At 48.6% G+C, this 20,739-nt stretch overlaps 1 protein-coding gene across 1 annotated transcript in view; it reads left to right on the forward strand.

Moving 5' to 3' along the window:
- The first annotated feature begins 4,286 nt into the window (after positions 1-4,286).
- CCNI (cyclin I) overlaps positions 4,287-20,739 on the forward strand; it is a 33,113-nt gene continuing 16,660 nt past the window's right edge. The window contains exon 1 of the mRNA XM_086464528.1: positions 4,287-4,317. The gene's annotated coding sequence lies outside the window, so the exon portion shown is untranslated. The remainder of the gene's footprint in view (positions 4,318-20,739) is intronic.

Raw genomic sequence — 20,739 nt, forward strand, 5'->3', positions numbered from 1 at the left:
CTATCAGCATGCATATCTCCTGATTGCTTTGATAAGCACTCAGATGTCTGTGAGGGTTTCTTCCACTAACAGCCCAAGCTCAGCCCACCTGCTCACCACATTTTATGTCTCAGATCAGTTTGGAAAATAACAATAGGACTTTTCCATTGCTTCTTTTTAAGGTTTTGTGTGTTTTGTTCTTTAAACCAAATCAATATTGCCTTCCCTGGGCTGATCAAAACTTGCTTGCTATTTCAAAGATCTCAGGTTAGCAATAAATATAGATGGAGTCAAAGCACAAACATAGGAATAACTAGACTTATTCTGCCACGTTACACTGAACCCCACCAGCTAAATCCAAACAGCAATTACTATTAAAAGTTTGCATGCCTCTAGCCCTTTGGGATATTCGAATGCTTTACTAAATACTCTAATTTAGCCTCACAACCAACCTGACATGAGGGTAAATTTATCCTTGCTCTGAAGTTGCTGTCTGCATACATATTTGAACTCATCAAGCTTGCTTGCCCATGCTGGACTTTGTGCACACGTAAGTTGAGTGGATATGAAAATTAGTATTAACCTTTGTATCTGTGGGTTTAACTGACTGGTCAAAAGTCATGGGGAGAATAGCGCTTGGGTCTCCAAAGTGGAACACAGAGCCAAACCACAAGATCATCTGTTTTTCCCTCTGAAGGGTGTCTAGTCAGCACAGATAGAAACGTCTGCTGCAAAGGTGTATATCCTTCACTTTTTCACATACTGGGATTTGGCTGTGAATCCTGTAGGCTCTCTTCTTTCCCTCCAGTCAGTGGGAGCAAAATCAGGCATTGCATAAGCTGAAAGGCAGGTACTACAGATGCCTTATATGTGGGATTTTCTTGTTTACACTAAGGTGGATCTCTCACTGGTCTGGTATTTACTGGTTTGTCACCTCCCAAGAGCCCAGTCGGTGTTAAGGCAGTGGCCACCTGTGTAGTTAACACTTGCATGCTGTCACACTGACTTGGGAGCCAGGCTGGGACACACTTCATTTTGCTGTAAGCACAGCAACCCGTATCGCTGTAAGCCCCCTGCATGACACTGTACCTGCTGCCTGTGACAACACAGTTGCCCTGTCAAGTCTCTTTAAAATAGATGTGCTTCATTCCTCTCCCCAGGGATGAACAGGCCCTTGCCCTGCTACTGAAGTGTCTTTCTTCCTTGGCTGATATGGTATTTGGGGTCTTTGTACTATTCCAAGGGGTCAGATTTTTGTACGGTGTCTCAAGTCTCTGCACACAGAACACTTGCTTGTAGCGGTGCAATGGCCTTCCTCCAAGTGTGCTTCATTACATTCATCCAGTTAGGGTTTTTTTCTAGGTTTAACATTGCCTCTTTTGCTACCTCCACAGGCCCAAACACATAGAGTTCTTGCTGGCTGCCTCCATCTCTTTCTCAGCAGTTTCTAAATCCCTTGGCTTTGGCAGCCACTTATTTATGGCAGCCTGCCTGCCATAACCCTCAGCTGCTCTGGGGACATGCTGGGTCTTTCTTCTCTGAGCGTGTACAACTGTGCTGCTATTTTGACCCCTAGCTGGGGGTCAAAACCTACAGAGGCTTGAAGTGGTCCTGGGAGACCTTGCCTTCAACTGACCACCCTGCTAGGATGACCTGCTCTGAGGTTCCTCCTGCGCCTGGTGGCTCACTCCTCAGTCTCCGGGATATCCTTCGGAAGAGTATCGATCCAGTAGCTGACTAGTTTATTGCGTTACTTTCAACTCAGTTGGCTGCCGCCTCAACTGTCCCTTCCTACTGTTACTGAGGACAAAGGACTGTAATCACGTGCACCCAGCTGAGGGCATATTGAACATCAGAGGAATAAAAGGAACTCTGTTAGCACTAGAGGTTCCTGCCAAACCATCAATTCCACAGTCTGCTGGTCTGAGGATGTGCTGCACCGCCTCGGGCTCCCAGTGCTGACATGCGAAATGTTCTGGGAAAGGCCCTGATGGAAATCCCTTGAGCAAATAGTCAGAATATGCAAGAGCTGCTGTAGCTGTGGGAGTGGAACGATCTCGAGGCAGTGCTGGTCAGACCTCCAGCAAGAATTTCCCAGCTAGGAGCATCAGCTCAATGATCTTCATTTGGACACTGCCACAAACTACCAGCGGGCCAAGTCATTTTGGAAAAACATTTAAACACTGATTCTTAAACAATGAGACCCAGAAGAATTAGAATGAATTTGGGAAAGCTAGATAAAATTCCAGTGGGACTTGCCCTTCTCTGCACCTTCTTAGTTCTAAAAGGCATATCCTATTCCAAAATAAAATGTATGAAGAACGGAAGGGAGCAGCACGCAGCAAGCTTGGATTTGAAAAGCAGTTCACCCTATGCCTACAGTAGTTTGGTTGCTGCAGCAAAAATAGCCTTTCATTTCAGTCTTGCAAGTGTGGCCCGAGAGTTACTAAAGAAAGGGTTAAAAAACCTTATGAATTTTTAGCAAAGTGCTGCAGAGATAATTTGTCAGGAAATAAACAGAAAAAAAAAAATCTATGATGTCTCCACTTGATTTATGTCACTGTGCTTATTATCTCTAGAGGAAATCCTCCTCTGTGTGCTGAATAGCTAATAACTTCAGATACTGGAAGGAGTTTAAAGAAAATGAGTTGCCTTTGCTCTGAGCTTCTTGCTTTCATCTGTTAATTTCAACCTCTAGTGGTATAGCAAGGTTTTGCCGCTCATCTTCACAGTGCCAGGATTTTCATGCAAAGTATTTATTCTGTTTCTGGTCTTTACTGTACAGTGTTATAACACAGCCCCAGCCCCCTCTGGAGAGAGAAGAAAAAGAAAAGAAAAAAAAAAGGGACTTAGATTACAAGAAATTTGAACACTCACAAGTTTAGTTGTCCAGTTCTTAAGCTGAGTGGACAAAAGGAATAAATGGAGCCATGAGAAAACATCTTGGCTTCCCTAGCACTTCAGGCTTCTCTATCTTCTGCTGTGTCAGTGGGACTGCCAGATAGAGCCTGCCATCTGGAAACGAGAAGAAAAAAGGACAGTGAATCCCTCCTGCGGGCCTTTGTACTGGGGAAAGGCCTAAGTAAATAAATAAAGCAAGTAAAGGGTAAATTCCTGTTTGCATCTTGCACGGCAGTAACAATTAACAAGGCAGTGACAGGGAGCTCTGTCCCAGCAAACACAGGCCGGCAGACACGGTACGGACATAAAAGCAGCGAGAACTTGACTCTTCCGCACAAGAAGGTGTTTGTAAATAAACGCCTTGGCTTACGGTTTCGCAAGTGTTTTAAATGAAACTTTAAAGCTTTAACCTGCCCGCTGCCAAGCTCTCACTGAGGGGCACTCTCCTCTGACGCTAGGGCCGCTGGAAGGAGCCAGCGGAGGCCGCCGGCGCCCACGCCCCCCGCTTGCAAGGCAGAGGCGTGCGGAGGGCGGCGGTGACAGCTGACCGCGCCAACGGCCCTGCCCGGCAGGCCCATCCCCGCTGGGGCCACCCCCGCTGACGGCAGGATGCCGACTCACCCTCCGCGGCCACCGGCCGGGCAGGGCCCCGCGGCCCCCTCACAGCCGCCGGCCGGAGCGCGCTCAGCGCCGGCACGGCGACAGCCGCGGGAACGGTCGTCCTCCCGTCCCCTCAACCGCGCAGGCGCCGCGGAGGGACGGCAGCAAATCGGCTTATCCTCGCGCTACCACCGCGCGATCCTTCCGCTAGGCTTTCCGAGGGAGGAAAGTCCCCCCCGCCCTCACCTCTGCCCGCCGGCGGATCCTGCTCCGCCTCCCGCACCGGGGCGCTCCCCCCCCCCCGCCCCCCGCCGCCGCCGCGGCGTGGGCGGCGAAGCGCGTACCGGCGGGCGGCGGAGGGCAGTGAGGCGGGTATGGGGAAGGCGATCAGCCCCCGCCCCCCCCCCCGCACGGCGTTGTCCCCCCCCGCCGTGGTGCTGAACGCCGCGCGCCGCCCCGCCCGCGCGGGAGGCGGGGATGGGCTGAGGGGAGGCCGCCCCGCCGGCCCTTCTTTCCCTCCCCTGCTCCCCCCGGGAAGCGGCTGGCTGCGGGCTGCCTCTCGCTCCCCCCCCCCCCCTTTTAATTTTTATTTTATTTTATTTTACCCCCCCCCCATCCCCCGCGCGGCGGCGGCGGCGGCCCACCTTCCCCCCCCCCCCCCCCGTCGCCGCGGCCCCGCCATGGCGACATGAGCCCGCCGGCCGCCGCCGCCGCCGCCGCCCCGGACATGGGGCCCGCACGGTGCTGAAGCGCCGCGGAGGAGCCCCGCCGTTGTCGCCCCGCCATGGGGTGCTGATGGCCGGGCCCCGCCGGGCACCCCGCCGCCGCGCAGGGGAGGTGAGCCCGTGGGGTGGGGGTCGGGGGGGGTGTGAGGGCGGGGGTCCCCGCTACGGGATCGGGTGTGCAAAGCACCGTGGCGGGGGGGATGTGTGCGATGCATCGCGGGGGGGGGGAGAGTGTGTGTGCAGCCTGCGAGTGTGTGTGTGTGTGTGTGTGTGTGCAAAGCGTTGTGCGTGCAGCGCTCCCGGGCGCTGTGCAGCTCTTCTGTGTGTGTGTAGGGGGTGCAGTGCCGGCGGGTGCGTGCCGTGCACGCCGTGCCCTCCTCTCACCCCCCCTGTCCCTTCAGTACCAGTGCTCGGCAGGCCCGTGTCCCGTGTCCCCCCACCCAGGGGCCGGCTGGGCTCTGAGCAGCGCCTCTATGCCCCAGGTGTGACTTCTTGTCACGGCGCTGGGCCGGGTGGCTCTTGGTGGCGCACGGAATTTGGTTTTGTTCTCTTGTCTTCGTGTACTTCGTTTGCAGAGGTGGGCTGCGCTCTCCTCCCTTCCTTGTTTTGCCTTCCCATCTGCCGTGGAAGAAGTTTCCTTGAAAGAAGAGTGGCGTTGTGTTCTATAAATCTATCTCCAAAGGAGTGAACTTAAAGGAGTGAGGTTACCGGCAGTTATTTCATGCCGGTGGTAGAAAGCAGACTTGCAAAAATCCTCCAGAAAACTTGTCCATCGAACACAGAAAAACCTGTTCCCTTATTCTCTCCTTACGACCCTGTGAAGGAGGGGAAATTTTCCCTGAATTTTCCTGCTCTTAAAAATACGGGTGTCAGAAGGCAGCCTGTCCTAAGCCTGACTTTAAAAGTGCTTTTCAGCATCAGCTCCCAAAACAACCTTCCCGTGGCGTGCCCCAACAGCCCCAGCCCTTTTCAAGACAGAAGAGTGAGATTTTTTATTAACTAAATATTTAAATTGAGCAAAATGCATGTGGTTGCGAAGCTCCCCTTTCTGGAGCGTCTCTCGCCTTTTCTCTCACTTTTCTCTCGCCTCTCGCTGCAGGGGTGGCAGATGTGGCTATGCCCCTGCTCCCCTGGGGCTAGCCCCCTCCCCCCCGGCTGGGGCTGACTGCTGCCTCTGCCCCAATTTAAAGCTAGAGGGGTGCGTGTGGAGCCCAGGTTTTGCAAGGTGAGGCTGGCTGGGAGCCTCTCAAAAAACAAATCTCTCACAAAGCAAATTACAGCATCTTTTCCTTGTCTCGAGGGTTTGATTTTGGATCCTTGCAAATGATTGGGGTTTGTTTTTCGAGTAGTTTGGCTGGCTCGTAAAGCTGGGTGATGGCTCGCTCTCATCTGTGCCTGCACAGACCTTGGCGTGGGCTGCGGGAAGCTGATCTTCTGGCTTCTCCCCAGCAGGAACTGAACTTTCACATGGTGTGTATATATATATATACTTCTAATTATCCTTCACCCCTGTTTAAGGCTTGTGTATAGTTTGATATGGCAGAACAGATCTGTATCCATTCTGTATTCTTACCAGGCCCTGTGCTTCGTTTGCTCCAGGTCCTTATTTAAAAATACTCTTGAGATTGCTTCTGTTATTGCATAAGAGCCTTGCTCTGTCAAGACCCTCTCCACAAAAGGTCCTGCTCTGTGCACACCTGCTGAGGCTGGGCTTTCCCGCTGTTTCATGTTTAGGGCTGCAGCTGGTGTTGATGAGAGCTGGCAGTAAGCAGAGCAGCACGTTTCTGCTCTGGTCTTGCCATCGACAGCCGTTCCTGGATGCAGTCGAGGGTGTTGACGTGCCTCAGTGCAGCCTGAGGTTTGCTGGGTGCGGGCTACTCGGAGAGAGCAGCCTCGGCCCTGCAGGGCCAAGAGACCCCATTGTGGGCCCTGCCACATGCCCTGGCCTCTGCCCGGAGTGCAGTCGGGGGCCAGCTGTGTGGCTCGTCAGGCTGGCCATGCAGCCTTCTTTGTAGACTCCTCTGTACAGCCAGGTGGGAAAGGGCAGTTTGGGTTGGTTCAGGTATGGTTTTAGGGAAACGGCCTGAGCTCAGCAGTCCCTATCCCTACATCCCAGAGGCCTTGGGATGACTTTGAGGGAATGGACATGTGCAGGTGCAGGGACCTATGTTAGCAGGGGCAATGCAGTGTCCAGAGCTATGTGCCTGCCATCTTATATTAACACCTTGATGCAATCAACATTTACTTTCTAAAATGTGTTATTTTCCTATTTTCAGATTGTTATACTAATGTTTACAGACATTTATCAATTTAAATAGACATCAGTCCAAGTGTGAGGCTGTTCAATGTGGCTGCCTTTACCAGCATCATTTTCAGTAGGTGGACACTAGTTAGCTTTTCACAGCTTTGAGCATCTCTCCTGTAATTACAGTCTCTGATATTTTCCCTTCTCATCTTTTCTGTGCTCACCTGCTTCTTAGCGTACCTCATGCAGGCAAGAAATAAGAACATGAGTAGTGTTTGTGTGGTGGAGCATGCCTTCCCTCAGGGCCTGTGTGCAAGATGCCCTCCTTTGCACACCTGCAGCAGTGCACTGGTTAAAGTGGTAATTAATCTTGACCTCACACTGAGCTGGCCTTTTAGGAACACATATATTCCCAGGTTTGATCTGTGTGTTTTTTACTTAGCACTTTTTAGGAAATAAAGGTGAGCAAGGGAGATTTGGTGCAGCTGCCATGCTGGTGTAAATTATCCATCTAAACTGGGTGATAGAATGGATAGATACACAATCTGCAGTTAATACACACCGCTCCGTAGCCTGCCAGCCAGAGATTTTAAAAAGGCTGGGAAGGACCAGTGGCTTCAGGAAAACTAGACATTATATTTTGACCACCAAATGATAACTCTTAGCACTCTATTGCCCAAGCAGGGAGGAAAATGTGAGTAGGGGAGGAGACATGTATCTCCAGATTGAGCGAAACACAGTTGTGGGATCTGAAGGTCCTCCCCAGTAAGATGTAAAGTGGGTGTCTAGAGCTAACCTGCCCAAAAGCAAATTGTGGCTGTTCTCCTTTGCTCCCATGACTCTGTGGGGCTGGAGAAGGTACTTGTCACCAGGATGCTCTCAATAAAGAAGCTCAAAATCCTGGCTGGCCATCAAGGAGGTGGATTCTGGTTCACTGAGAACAGAGAGTTGTTTCTTTGAGAATTCAGCACAATAACAGCTATTTTCAAATGCCAAAAAGGGTGAAGCCATTCAGATGGAAGGAAAAATCTCAAGTGTCTCCCGTCTCAGTACAAAGCAGATGTGGTTTGCTAACTGCAAATATTACCAATGCTGATTTAGTAACCATAAAGGGTATTTGCACTTGCTGTGCAATAAGCTCATCTAAAAGCTCACCCATGAATAACATGTTACTGCAGATACTCCATTTTGCTCATCAGCCCAGACATCAAACATTTTCTTTACAGGCATGATGAGAGGTGCTGGATGAACCCATTTGCCAGAGGCTTTTGCACCTTTTTGGTGGTACTTTACTGTATACAGTGAGATTCTGTTTCTTGGCTGGGGTAGCTCTTGAGTACAGTGGTCTGTTCGACAAGAACTTGGCTCTCAAAAACTTCGACCTTTACCTTCCTAACAATTTTGGTTGTAAATCTTGGGGTTTAACTGCTCCTAACTGCTGCCTTGCAGCTGAAAAGCCTGCTTCCTTTAAGGATGCAACTGCTGTAATAGCATGACCGTCAAATGCAGCTTAGTCTCCGTTTATGAAAGCAACTGTGTCTGCACTTGCAGTGATAGGAGCAAAGGGGGAACTTCGCACAACATGCTTTGTGGAAGGAGCAGCAGGAGAACTCGTGACTGCCGTTACGTACTGCCTCAGACATACGGTTTTCTCTTTATCAGTATCCCCACCTCCCAAAGTTTCCTTCCTTGGGTTTATTTTAGGCTGAAGATTGTTGTTTTTAGGTTGTCCAGAACTGGGGATGTCAAGGCTGTTGCATTGGTACTGGTTGGGCAGGAGAGATGAGTACATAGGGAAGAGCCAGGACTATGCCTGTGCCATCCTATTTTTGCGGACAATGGGAATTAGGTCCTTTTCTGTATTGTCTCAACAAGAGGCTAATTAGTCAGCAAGCTCAAGCTCCTGGAGGATAATTAAGCTTTATAAGTGTGGGTTCTCTTTGGTCGATGAGAAAGAGGAGACAGTACCCTCAGAGCTTAAGAATGCTGCTCCGCAGCTACTGTGCTGTACCTCATAATTGATCTATTGTTTCAACAGCGGATAATTCCTCATTTCCTCATAATTATCTTTTTAGTGCCTCACACTGTATCCTGATATTAGCTGTAATCACTGATAATTTACCCTGAAGCCAATCAGAATCTGCAAAGCAAAATATTGGCCTTGGTGAGCATTTATGCTTTCAGATAAAATTCTCTTTTGTTGTTGTCAAGAGGAATAGAGCAATTGTAGTTACATGTTTTTTTGGATGTGGGTGTTGAACTGGGTATAAACTTGTTTAGTTTTGTGGCTGTTCACTTATGTTAATAACTGACTACTGCCGAAAGACAGAAAGAACTACTGCTGAATCCTGTTTCTGTGTTTTTGCCCATAGAGGCATTGTATTTATTTGGTTTCAGGGGATTGTATTACTCAAAAGGTGGTGTGCGATGCTTTAGATTCCAAATGCCTGTTGGCCCTTGCCTGTAGAGAGTTAGCTTTTATGAGCTTGAAAGCCTCTGGCCCTATTTTATGAAATTACTGCTCACTCTCATACTTTGTGAGCTTGATTTTCCTCAGAGTGAGTTCCTTCAAGTTACTGTTGATTTATACCAAGTATATTGGTGATGGGAGAAGTGAATCATACTCTGCATGTGTTGCTTTTTGGAGACTAGCAGTGAGACATTACATAATGCCGGGTTTGGGTTGCCTTTTTTTTTTTAAAGCCTTACGCTTTGAGCTTTTGCTGCCTGAAGAACTGATGAGCTGCTCTGGGCATACAGCTGAGCCCTCACAACTGCGCTGCCTGGAACCTAAAGCCCTTAGGATCACAGGGTGGTTGAGGCTGGAAGGGACCTCTGAAGGTCATCTTTTCCAACCCCCCTGGCTCAAGCAGGGCCACCTAAAAACAGTTGCCCTGTACAATGTCCAGATGCCTTTTCAATATCTCCAAGGATGGAGTCTCCACAGCCTCTCTGGGCAACCTCTGCCAAAGCTCTGTCACCCTCACAGTAAAGAAGTGTTCCTGATGTTTAGAGTGAGCATACTGTGTTTCATTTTGTGCCCCTTGCCTCTGGTCACCACTGAAAAGAGCCCGGCTCCATCTTCTTTACACCCTCCCTTCAGGTATTTGTATATATACTAGTAAGATCCCTTCCACCAAACCTTCCAGGCTGAACAGCCCTGGCTCTCTCAGCCTTTCCTCGTAGGAGAGATGCTTCAGTCCATCATATTAGTTGTTCTTTACTGGTCTCTCTCCAAGCATTTCTGAGCCCCTTTTCCCTTCAGGGCCTTGCCCCACAGAGTGCTTCCAAGCAGATCTTTTGAGTCCAAAGCCTCCTCACCTGAAGTCCAGGGTTATGAGCTTGCTTCTTAGCTTCCTCCTTTGCCCGTAGGATGCTGAAATCCATTATCCCATGGTCACTGCAGCCAAGGCAGCCTTTGACCTTCACATCCCCAAAAAGCCCCTCATAGGAGGGAATGAGGTCCAGCAGAACACCTTTCCTTTAGCTTCTCTGTCACTTGGGTCAGGAAGGTGTCATCAGTGCACTTGGGTAACTCCTGGATTGCTTACGCTCTGCTGTGTTGTCCCTCCTGCATATGTCATAGAATCATAAGGTTGGAAAAGATCTCCAAGATCATCAAGTCCAACCAGCAACCCAACACCACCATGCCCACTAAACCATATCCCAAAGTGCCACCTCTACACATTTTTTTTTTTTAAACACCTCCAGGGATGGTGACTCCGCCACTTCCCTGAACAGCCTGTTCCCATGTTTGACCACTCTTTCAGTAAAGAATTTTTTCCCTAATGTCCCATCTAAACCTCCCCTGGCACAGCTTGAAACCATTTTCTGTCGTCCCATCACTTGTTACTTGGGAGAAGAGACCGACCCCCACCTCACTCCAGCCTCCTTTCAGGTAGTTGCAGAGAGTGATAAGGTCTTCCCTCAGGCTCCCCTTCTCCAGGCTGAACAACCCCAGTTCCTCAGCCGCTCCTCATAAGACCGGTGCTCCAGACCCTTCACCAGCTTCGTTGCCCTTCTCAGGACCCACTCCAGCACCTCAATGTCTGTCTTATAGCGAGGGGCCCAAAACCGCACACAGTACTCTAGGTGTGGCCTCACCAGTGTCGAGTACAGGGGCACAATCACCTCCCTGCTCCTGCTGGCCACACTATTGCTGATACAGGCCAGGATGCTGTTGGCCTTCTGGGCCAGCTGGGCACACTGTGGACTCATGTTCAGCCGGCTGTCGACCAGCACCCCCAGGCCCTTTTCTGCCTGGCAAGAAAATGTCAGGGTTGTTGGAGTCCCCCATGAGGGCCAGGGTCTGCAAACACGAGGCTGCTTCCAGCTGTCTGTAGAAGGCCTTATCCACTTGTTTTTCCACCCACTACAGTGTCACCCTTACCTGTTTTCTTTTTAATCCTCACCCATAAGCTCTCAATTGGTTCCCCATCCATCTCCAGACAAATCTTGACACATTCCAGCTGTTCTCTCACATCAGGGGAAACCACCACCCTCCTCTTTCCAGCATGTCTTTCCAGTAGAGCCTGTATCCCTCCATTGCAACGCTCCAAGTGTTGCAAGCCATGGGAGCCATCCCACCATGTCTCAGCAAGACTGTAGCCTTTCAGCTGCACGCAGGTCTCTCACCATGTCTGTTCTCCGCACCACATGCATAAGCATACATGCACTTCAGAGAAGCACCCCAACCTGCTTATTTCCCAGAAGGGGTTTGGGGGATGTCTCCATAACGGTACCTCATAGGTGCGTCCTTGCTTACATGCAAATGCTGAAAGTGACCCTGCTTAAGCCTCATTTTTTGTTGATTCTGCGATCCCTTCCTGTCATATCACTCTAGGCCCTTTGTTCATCAGCCCTGTCAGTCACTCTCACAGGGCTCCTGGTAACTGTCCCTGCCCCATCACACCTAGTTTGAAGCCCTCCTTATAAGGTCAGCCATCCTACTGGCTTGGGTGCAGCTTGGTGAGGTGGATCCCATCCCTCCCAAGCATACGCTGCTCCACAAGCAGGATCCTGTGGTCACAGAACCCAAAACTCTGTCACCAACACCAGTTCTGCAGCCACCTATCCAACTGCACTGATGAGAACATCACCAGGGCCCCCAAGCCTTTTGACTGCCACCCCAGATCTCCATAGTCACTTGATACTCTCCAGGTTGCCCCTGATGGTATCACTGATGCCCACATGGAAGAACATCAGAGGTAGCAGTCAGAAGGTTGGACAAGCCTGGGCAGTCCCTCCACAACATTCCAGATCTGAGCCCCGAGCAGGCAGCAAGCCTCTCTAGACGATAGATCAGGTTGACAAGTGAGTGCCTCTATCCCCTGCAGCAAGGAATTGCCCATTACAATCTCTCACACCTTCTTTCTAGGGTCTTAGCGTGGTTTAGGGTCAGGTGGCCTATATCTTTTGCCTAAAGGCACACCTAGCTCCCTTTAACAAGGGTGCTGAGCCTGTTTTGTAGTTATAAGCCCTTAGGTGGGGCAGGGACTTACTTTTCGTGCTAGAGGTCACTTGCTTCCATTCCTCCTCTTTTCCAGAGGTTTCACTTACCTTAATGGTGGGGGTGGAAACTGCCTGCTTATCTATTGCAGATGGAGGCTGAGGCTTTTCAAGCTGCTAAGTCCCAGAGAACATCCTGTCTGTCTCCCATGAAACTCTGATGCCACACAACTTGCTCACTTCCTTCTATAACTCCTTCACTTGGCACCACATAGCAACATGGCAACAACATATGTTGCTCTGAGGCAACATACCTCCTGCAGGACAGAGGACCATCTCTCCCAGCCTCAGAGAGAGTTGTGCCCTAGGCACTCCCTGCAGCCTGGGGCTTCCAGGGCTGTGCCCATCATCCAGAGCTCTGCCTGCATCAAAACCTCTACTCTAGCAGGGGCAGCTGCTCCAACATCTTTGTGGTGCGCCACCAGCATATCCAAGACTGTTTACACTGCAACAGATCAAGCTGACTCCCTCTTCAAGGCAGCCTTTTACATAAACTCCTGCAGCTAATAGTGGTGCCTTGGGCTTGGCTCTTATATAGACCTCACCCAAGCACTGGCTAAAACGGTGCCTGCCCCTCCCTAATTAGCTGCACCCAGGGTCAAGGGCAGCTGGTGATACTCATTAGAAATTGCTAGAGCTTCCTCAGCCCCTCGGCTCCCCTTACCTTGTCTCACCTGGCAACAGCAGCACCCTCAGGTTTCTCAGAGGGTTCCCAGGTGTTCCCCAATGATCCTGGACCTTGTCCCCAAAAGATCTGGACGGTCCCAAAGCAGAACCCAGAGACTTCTTTGCAAACCTGGGTTGGTTGCCTGCAGGAGCTGTGGTCGTTCTTTTGCTGACGGTGTACGGACAATTTGGTACAGAGCTCAGTTGTCGCTTTCGTGGATTTACCTGCCATTTAGGTTGGAAACAGTGTAAAAATAATGTTCATCGTTTCAGCAAGCACTCGCTTGTAGGTGCTTTATACCTGTCCCGTGCTCCAGTTGTGAACAAGGAGGTAGCACCGCCTTTTCAGCATATGATCGCAAATTGTCCCTTGCGAGGGCTGTCCACCCTTGATGGGATAGGCCAGTGCACACAATAAAGCTCTCCTTCCTGACCTGGCAGCACGGCAGTTGCTGAGCATTGAGATCTACGTGCCGAACAATAGCAGGGCCCATTCCTACCCCTACCGAAATGTTAGCCCGAGTCTCTTGGTTGGTTTTAATAAATGTTGTGGGGAGTTTACATCTTCAAGAGGCATCTTGCATGCATATCAGCAGCCAGATGATGAGCCCACAGTGTTGAAAGAGTGTAAAATGCAAGCATTTCTTTTGCAAGTGTTCATAAAGTGGCATAGAGGGGTTTTGGTTTGCAAGGGTTTTGGTTTTGCTTAATTTAATCCATGCATGCAAACAGCCTCCATTGGTTAATAACTTTTCCTTTGATTTTTAGGTTCAAATAAACCAAAATCTCAAAGCAGAACTCATTAAAGTATATTGAGTTTCATCTCCTCTTTGCATCAAACGCATACGTTATGCAGCTGGAGCTGGTCTTCTAGGGCTGGATTCCGAGTTTACCTTTTATCCACAGTTTACTTGGTATGTTGCCACACACTGCCTCAAAAGAGAAAGGAGCTGTGATTGAAACAGCTCGTTTGCATCAATCATGAGCTGTGGCACTGAAAATTTAAGCTGTTGCTGACCGAAAGGCTTTCTGGGCAAATGCTGCTTGGACAGACTCATCTTGGCAGTTGCGGAAACAAAAAGGAAATGCAAACCTCCTCCGGCATTTCCAACCGGAGCCATTAGAAAAGGGGGTAGGGCAGGCATGGGTCTGGAAGCATGCCTGTCTCACCAGGAGGGAAGAATGGTGACATTGTCTGAAAGTTCACTCAGGAGTTCATCTTCTACCTTGCTTCTTTTAAAAGCCCCTACTTCGGAAAATAACCTTTCAAGCTTCCCTTAAAGAGTAAAACCCTGGTGTCAATCATGAGGCTTGGGGAATGAAGTACAGCAGAGATTTCTTAGAACGGCTCTGGTTTATGGTCCCCGGGCGTAGGAGCGAAAAGGCTGGGCAGCAGGTGTAGCTTTTACAAAGCAGTGGCTGCCATAAGAAAACAAAAAATGGCTCAGGCTTGTACCTGCAGAAGCCCCCTGAGGGACAGCCATCAGACAGCAGCTTTATGCCACCCCTGTCACCAGGGGCTCTGTGGCACCTCATCCAGGCTTTTTCTTCCCCCTCTGAATTATTCCCCCTGTTTTCTTGATAATTTTTTTGCTACCCTTAGGGAATACTGTGAAGAACTGAAGATGTTTATGTTTTCTGCCACATTGCTCTACAAATTTCAAGGTGTTTATGGTGCTGTGATGAATTCCATCTAAGCTTTCCTTTTTGAACAGAAGAGAAACAGAAGATGGTGGTGAGAAGAGTGCACTGCTGCTGGTCATGATGCAGCCCGCTCCAGAGGTCTCCTGCTCCTCCTCCGCAGTTGCTAAATAGGCCCTGGGATTTCTGTGTTTCAAAACAGACTTAAAACCGCCTCCCTCTCCTCCCTTCAAAACATTGCTCTGCACTCTCTTTTTGCAGTCGCAGACCTGTGTTTTTAACTGGCAGGTTTCTTTAAAATGTTTGGAAAAATTCTTTGGTTTGGAAAACTGGCACTCAAATGAGGTCAGCTTTGTTTGCACTCCCAGGAAAAATCTGGTTGGAGGAAAAGAAGTGGCGAGCGTGTGATGTACATGAGCCTGCCTGAACGATGCTGCCAAAATATCTCACAGGCTTGCCTTTGTAGCAGGTTGTGGGAGTTCGCTCTGGGTGAGTCACCCAGGCAAATGGCGAGGGCCCTCTGCATTTCCCAGCCTGAATAAAATTACCTCTTTCCGAATTTAGGTCTGTTGGCTGGCTTATACACAGGTCTCGTTAAAGGCTCAATATCATGTGCGTGCCTGTGGCCTGTTTGTGTTTGATACTAACGCATTTCTCATGGGGGAACGCATTCTTATTTGAATGCATATTAGTATTCATTCCATAGACGTCACCTCGTTGCTTCAAATACACTCGCTTATTTAGATGTTGAAATTTAAAACTATATTCTCAAACAACTTTTTCCCAGTCATTTAACTTGAAAACGATCATACATTATCTCACAACTCTGACAAGCTATTTCCACTAACTGGGCTGCAACATGATTTACTTTCTACAACTCGAAACAGTTGATTTCAACCCCTGCCGCTCCTCTGCTTATCACTATCACATCGGGTTGTGCTTTGGCAAGTTGAAAAGACAGAAGGCTAGGCGTTGATTTCCAGTGGTCAGGCATTCAGGGGAAATTTTACTCTCTAAACCACAGAAATATTGTCCTCTTAGAACTGTTATGTAGCACAGAAATAATGTAAACTCGTAAAAGTAGTTTATGCCTGCTGCTTTTTCCTTCTCAGATGGAAGCAACGCTGTGGGCATTTACCTCTGTCTGGCATAAATTTCCAGACTGCTTTACCGGCATGGGGTGAGGAAAGAGTTAAGCTAAAAGAAAGCCCCAGATACTAAAATTAACATCCATCCCACTCTCCCGCCCACAGCTTTGAAATTTCTAATCACAACTTGCAGTTAGACGATTTCTTCTAGCTGTGCAAACTACGTTTTGATCATTTGGAATCACAGATGGCTGGCTGGAGCTCAGAGGAATTCAGTCTCCTTCCTCTCTTCCTTCTGCTTTGCCTTTATCCCCCCGCCCAGAAAAGTCTGTTTTCAGGTCATCTGTAAGATTGTATTATTGCTCACTAAAGCTGAAGCAGATTTGGCTGCTGGTCGCTGAAAACTCAAGGTCTGCAGAAATGGCGGTTAAGCTCTATCGGAATTACCCATCTTGTCCAGAATACCCCCCTGGATTTAAGTGCAAAATAAAGATAGCGGGTTTTAGGCCGTGTCTAGTCTTAGAAATCTTGTTAATTGTTTATGAAATGAAATATATTAAAAAAAAACCCCAACCAAACAACCAAAAAAACCAACCCACAACCAAAACAAAAGAGGGTTTTATGATTGCCCTGAATGATTTCAGTGATCCTGTTTACAGAGCAGTTGTATTGGCACAGCTGAATTGCAGGGGAAGATCAGGAGCTGTGTTATGAGCTTGTTCTGCCAGTGGATGATACGTTCCTGTAACTGCATCTTTTGTCTGCAGAAGACACTTTTTATTGTCAGTGCAAGTGATTACAAAGCCTTAAAAAAAATAATCGATTATTTTGCATCCTACACAAATGCACATACCCCCAAACCAAAAAGTGTTTCTGGCTAGGTAGCTGTCTGCCCCAGTTACTGCAAACACGAAACTACGTTTGAAAACTGTAGCCTGCAGCACTTATCAGCGTAAAACTTCCCTAGGGAAGCTGAAAGTACCTCTTTAACTGAAGTTAGCTATAAACTTGGGTCAAAAAGAGGGATCTTTATGGCGTGGGTTACATTTTATGGACCAAGTCAGGGTATTTTTAATGGATAAGGAGGTGATTTTCAATGCCTCTTATAAGTGAAAAAAAAACCTCACACCAAAGTTTTGACACTCTAATTTCAGAGCAAGATTCAACCTGCAGCTTGTGACTTTGCTCACAGGAGATGTCAGAACAAAGCCAATGTGTTGACTTGGCTCACTTCTCCTTTACTAACTTCCCAGCTGTTCTTTAGGAAGTTTCAGTGTAGCCAGCTCATCTTCCAGTGAAGATTAAGAAACTTTAGGAACTGCTTGAACCGTGGTTTAAAAACTCCCGAAGTGACCACATTAAAAGAAAACCCCAAAAAACCCCAAAGTTACCACCACCCTGGAGCTAAAGTTTAATTTTAAGTCGGGGAAACAGAAGCAGAAGGCTAGGGTGAGATAGTTTATGGTGGCTGTCACAGCTTCGGCAGTTCCTCCAGCCGTGGGTCTCTGGGGCACAGTTGCAGAAAACTGCGTGCGGGTTTTTGGCTGGAGCAAACCTTTTCTGTGAGGGCAGGCTCAGCCCTCCTGTTGGTGCTGCTCTTCTCTGCAGAGTTGCCTCCTGCCTTGGCAGCGAGCTTTACTGCTGGTGGGAGCCTCGACGTTGCTTTTCTGCCATGCTTAGGGTTCATCATCTTGATCTGAGAAGAGACTCTGGTCCCTCCACAGTCGAAGTCGACGTGCTGGATTTCGGGAAGCTGTGCCGGCCGTCCTGTTCCTCATCCTCACTGAGCTCGCTCTGCAGTAGCTCCCTTGTGTTTTGTGTACCGCTGCGCTGCGTACATGTAGAGCGTGCTGGCTTTTTTTTTTTTTTTTAAATGGCGTGCATTTATCTGATTAAGAGCTATGTAAATTTAGATGCAAACTCGTTTCAGCCCTCAGGGTGCTTGGCAAGTTGCCTGGCTTGCTCTCGGTGCTGGAAAAGTCTGCGCACCACTGTTGCTCCAAGGGAAACTTTCAAGCCCCAGTCATTCCTCTTTTTTTTTTTCCTTCTAAAGGTTATTGTGCCTCAGCCCTCATTGAATTACCTCCCTAGTTCAGAAAGGAAAGGTTATTTTTCCCTCTCTTTTCCCGTTGGCAACTCAAGAAGACTTGCCATGGCTGCTCACTAAATATGTCCCTCGCAGGGCCATTAAGGGTGCTCCAGGGACGCCCCTGAGCTCGCTCTGGGACCTCTGATCAGCCAAGGCAATACAGGGACAACCTAAAAAGGAATCAGGGTAACTAAAAGATCTTTTCTGGGCCCAGAGGCCTGTGAAACCCATTTGTGGTGTAAATACAGTGGGAATGTTCGTCAGTTGCAACAGAAGGAAAAATGTGCCTGAGGATGCTCGCTGTGGCCTGAAATTTTTCATGTGTTTTCTTCAGTGATTTGAGGGGTGGCTAATTACTCTCTTTCCTGTGAAACCAAGAAAGGACCATCAATATTTCATGTTAGAGGAGACGTGGTCGGGCTAAATATAGCTACTGCTTTTTTTCTGACAAGCATGCAGGCGAGGAGCTCGCTGTCTCCCGGCTCAGCGCTGGTCCCTGGCTTTGGCCTCTCCGCTAGCATGGCCGAGCTGGATCTAGTCCTAACCTCACTGTCTTTCTCCATGTCATGGATTTTGCCTTGTGCAACGCCGAGTGCCTGCGCACACCTTTCATCGCCGTCTTCTCCAGGTGGGGTCTGAGAGACGGTAGCTGATACCCTGTTGGATGTTACCCACTTAGCGTTACCTGGACGTAGCAACTGACTATCTGCAGGCTCAGTTAGATGATAAACAAATAAAATAATCACCCATCTTTTGCTCTGCACAGGCCTGGAGAACCCCCTTTTTTGGGGCTCTTGAGTTGCAATGTGGGGAGGCTATGTGGGGTCCCCCAGCTCCACCTCTGTCTGCTGGATGCTCGCCCCACATTCCCCCCCCCCGCATGCCGGAGGGGACAAAATATTTCACCTGCGATTTGAACTGTTTTTTTCCATCGGTGCGGGGGGGGGGGGGGTGGGGTGGGGTGGGGTGGGGGGGTGGTGCAGCCCTCATCCCTGCTTGTCCTCATTTCCCAGGGCTTTACGCCTCCTTTGGAAGCCCTGATGGCTCTGGAAATGGTGGATGATCTGCCCTTTGGGTACCAGCCAAGCCCGCAGGGAAACCTGTAGTGTCTCATGGAAGGATAATGACATGCTAATGAAGCCCCCGAGGGATTGAGGTGGGGGGGAGGGGGGGGCCTGTGAACGTGGATCCCCGTTTCCCCTTCAGCCCCATTTACAGTGAGTGGTGTGCGTGTTGTCAGGATCACCCCGAGGTTTAAAAAAAAATGCAAAAATGAGTAAAACCACATAAATAAGCTGCGGTTCAAGGCACGGTTCTGCTTAGAGGAGCATCGTTTCACCTCTTCCCGGGCAAAGTCTCCCTCTTGTCAAGTGAGGAACTTTTAATAGGTATTTTTCAGTCCACAGTGATACTCAATTAGCCTTCTGGGGGCTGGTGGGAAGTGATTTTGAGACACAATGCAGAGCATTTTGAGCCCGTTTTGGAATCCTGGATCCAAAGGTGTTCCCAGTCACCTTGGGTCATTACAGGGACGGGCTAGAGACCGTGTAGAGAGGAATGCCAAGCTAGTACAGCCTCTCCTTTGTTCGTGGAGAAGCACTTGTTTTATTAAAATCTAATATAAAAGGGGTTTGTGTTCCGGGCTGAGAGGCTTGACCTTTATTTGCCACTTAAAACCTGCTGGGCTTTAACCCGGACTTGAGTGCGGTTTTTACGCCTCATGCAGGTTCTGTGTGCATCATGCCCATTAAAAACTCCTGGTTTTGTGTATTTTTATGTAAAGAAAAATATTTGTTCTACAGTTTCCCTTAACTCTGTGAAAGCACTCCAAATCTTCATTTGTTCAGAGCTGCTGTTGTTATTATTTATAATAAACTGATTGTTTTCACTTTGAATTTTGTTTATTTTCTCTGATTCAACACATTGCCTTCTTTCCTGTAAATACAGCATAAACTGTTTTATTAACAAACTGGTATTTGTAAAATAGCCTGGTTAGCTTCTGGCCGATGTCCACCTGTTGCAGATTTCACAAGAGCTCACAGAAGGAACTGAAAGTTTAAATAACTTTCCAATGGATTCACCCTTCAGGGCTGAAGTTTTGCCTTAAGTGATGTAATACTGTCAAGAAATTCGTGGCTACAGTAATGGTCGGCAGTATTAGAACAATTTGAATAACCTTTTCGATCAGATCATGGTCTCCATTTGAAAGCAAGTGGTGCAATCTGTTGTCTTTAAAAAAAATAATCTTGCCTCTGCTTTGTTTTTTATTTCAAACTTCAGACTTTATGGACACTTTGATTACTGCTGAGCAAGGCTGCACTAGGGCCGGGGGAACCCCCTTTTTTCTGATTTTGTGTATAGCAGTGTTTTGCTTTAAATTACACGCTTTTCATCATTGCTTCTGCCAGTGGAAGCAGGCGTTTCTGAATACTGTAGGCCTTGCAGACATTTTCTCCTGGCTCATAGTTGATTCATGCTTTGCAAGGGCTGTCACTGAATTCGCCCCTTTTTTCCTCCTTTACTACACATTTCCTGTCTAAAATTAGAGATGAGCCCTAAAGCTTTGTGGATCGAACATGTTTTCAGAGCGATTGGACCGGAGAGGGACCTTCCTGAACTCCGTGGTACACTTGCATTGCACGTGAAGCAGGTCTCAGCTTCTGTGACAAGCTACAAAACATAGTGTGCAGAGAGGGAAAACATTGATCTTTTTGTCGGGCTTCAGCTCGTATATCATTTAAGTTCTCAAACAAGCCTTCCTCTGTTTTGCTTTGAACTTCCCCTTGCTGCTGAGGGTGCTGGGGTAAAGCTGGCACCAGCCGGACTCCGAGGCTGGGACACTTGAATGTCAGACTTAACTTCCCTTGAAGTCACAAGTAGACTGGTTTTAACTTCAAGATTTGGGCCAGGGCAACCAACTGAAATCCCCTTTATATTTGCCGTACAGCTCCTCCCTCTTCTCAAGTATTTTTCGTACAACACCTCTACTTTTTAGTGCTGCTGAAGCAGGAGAGGTCTTGCCCGATTGCCTACATAACAGAGAAGCAGAAAACCTCGAACTGGCAGGACTCTACAGCCCACATAGGTGTTGGAGACCTGTGGACAATTTTGGCCCGGCTTCAGCTGAATCTGAGCCGACTGGTTTGGCTTTCCTTGGGTAGGTTTGCCAAATATCCCATTGCTGTCCGTTACAGATGAGCCCGTTCCATTGCTTGCAGCTTCGGTCACTTCTGTGCTTTCTTTTGCTCCGTTTACCAGACGGGCACAGCTCAGTATTTCACCAGGCTGTCTTTGGTT

The sequence above is a fragment of the Leptosomus discolor genome, chromosome 4 (assembly GCF_034619465.1).
Source record: "Leptosomus discolor isolate bLepDis1 chromosome 4, bLepDis1.hap2, whole genome shotgun sequence".
Taxonomy (NCBI): domain Eukaryota; kingdom Metazoa; phylum Chordata; class Aves; order Leptosomiformes; family Leptosomidae; genus Leptosomus; species Leptosomus discolor.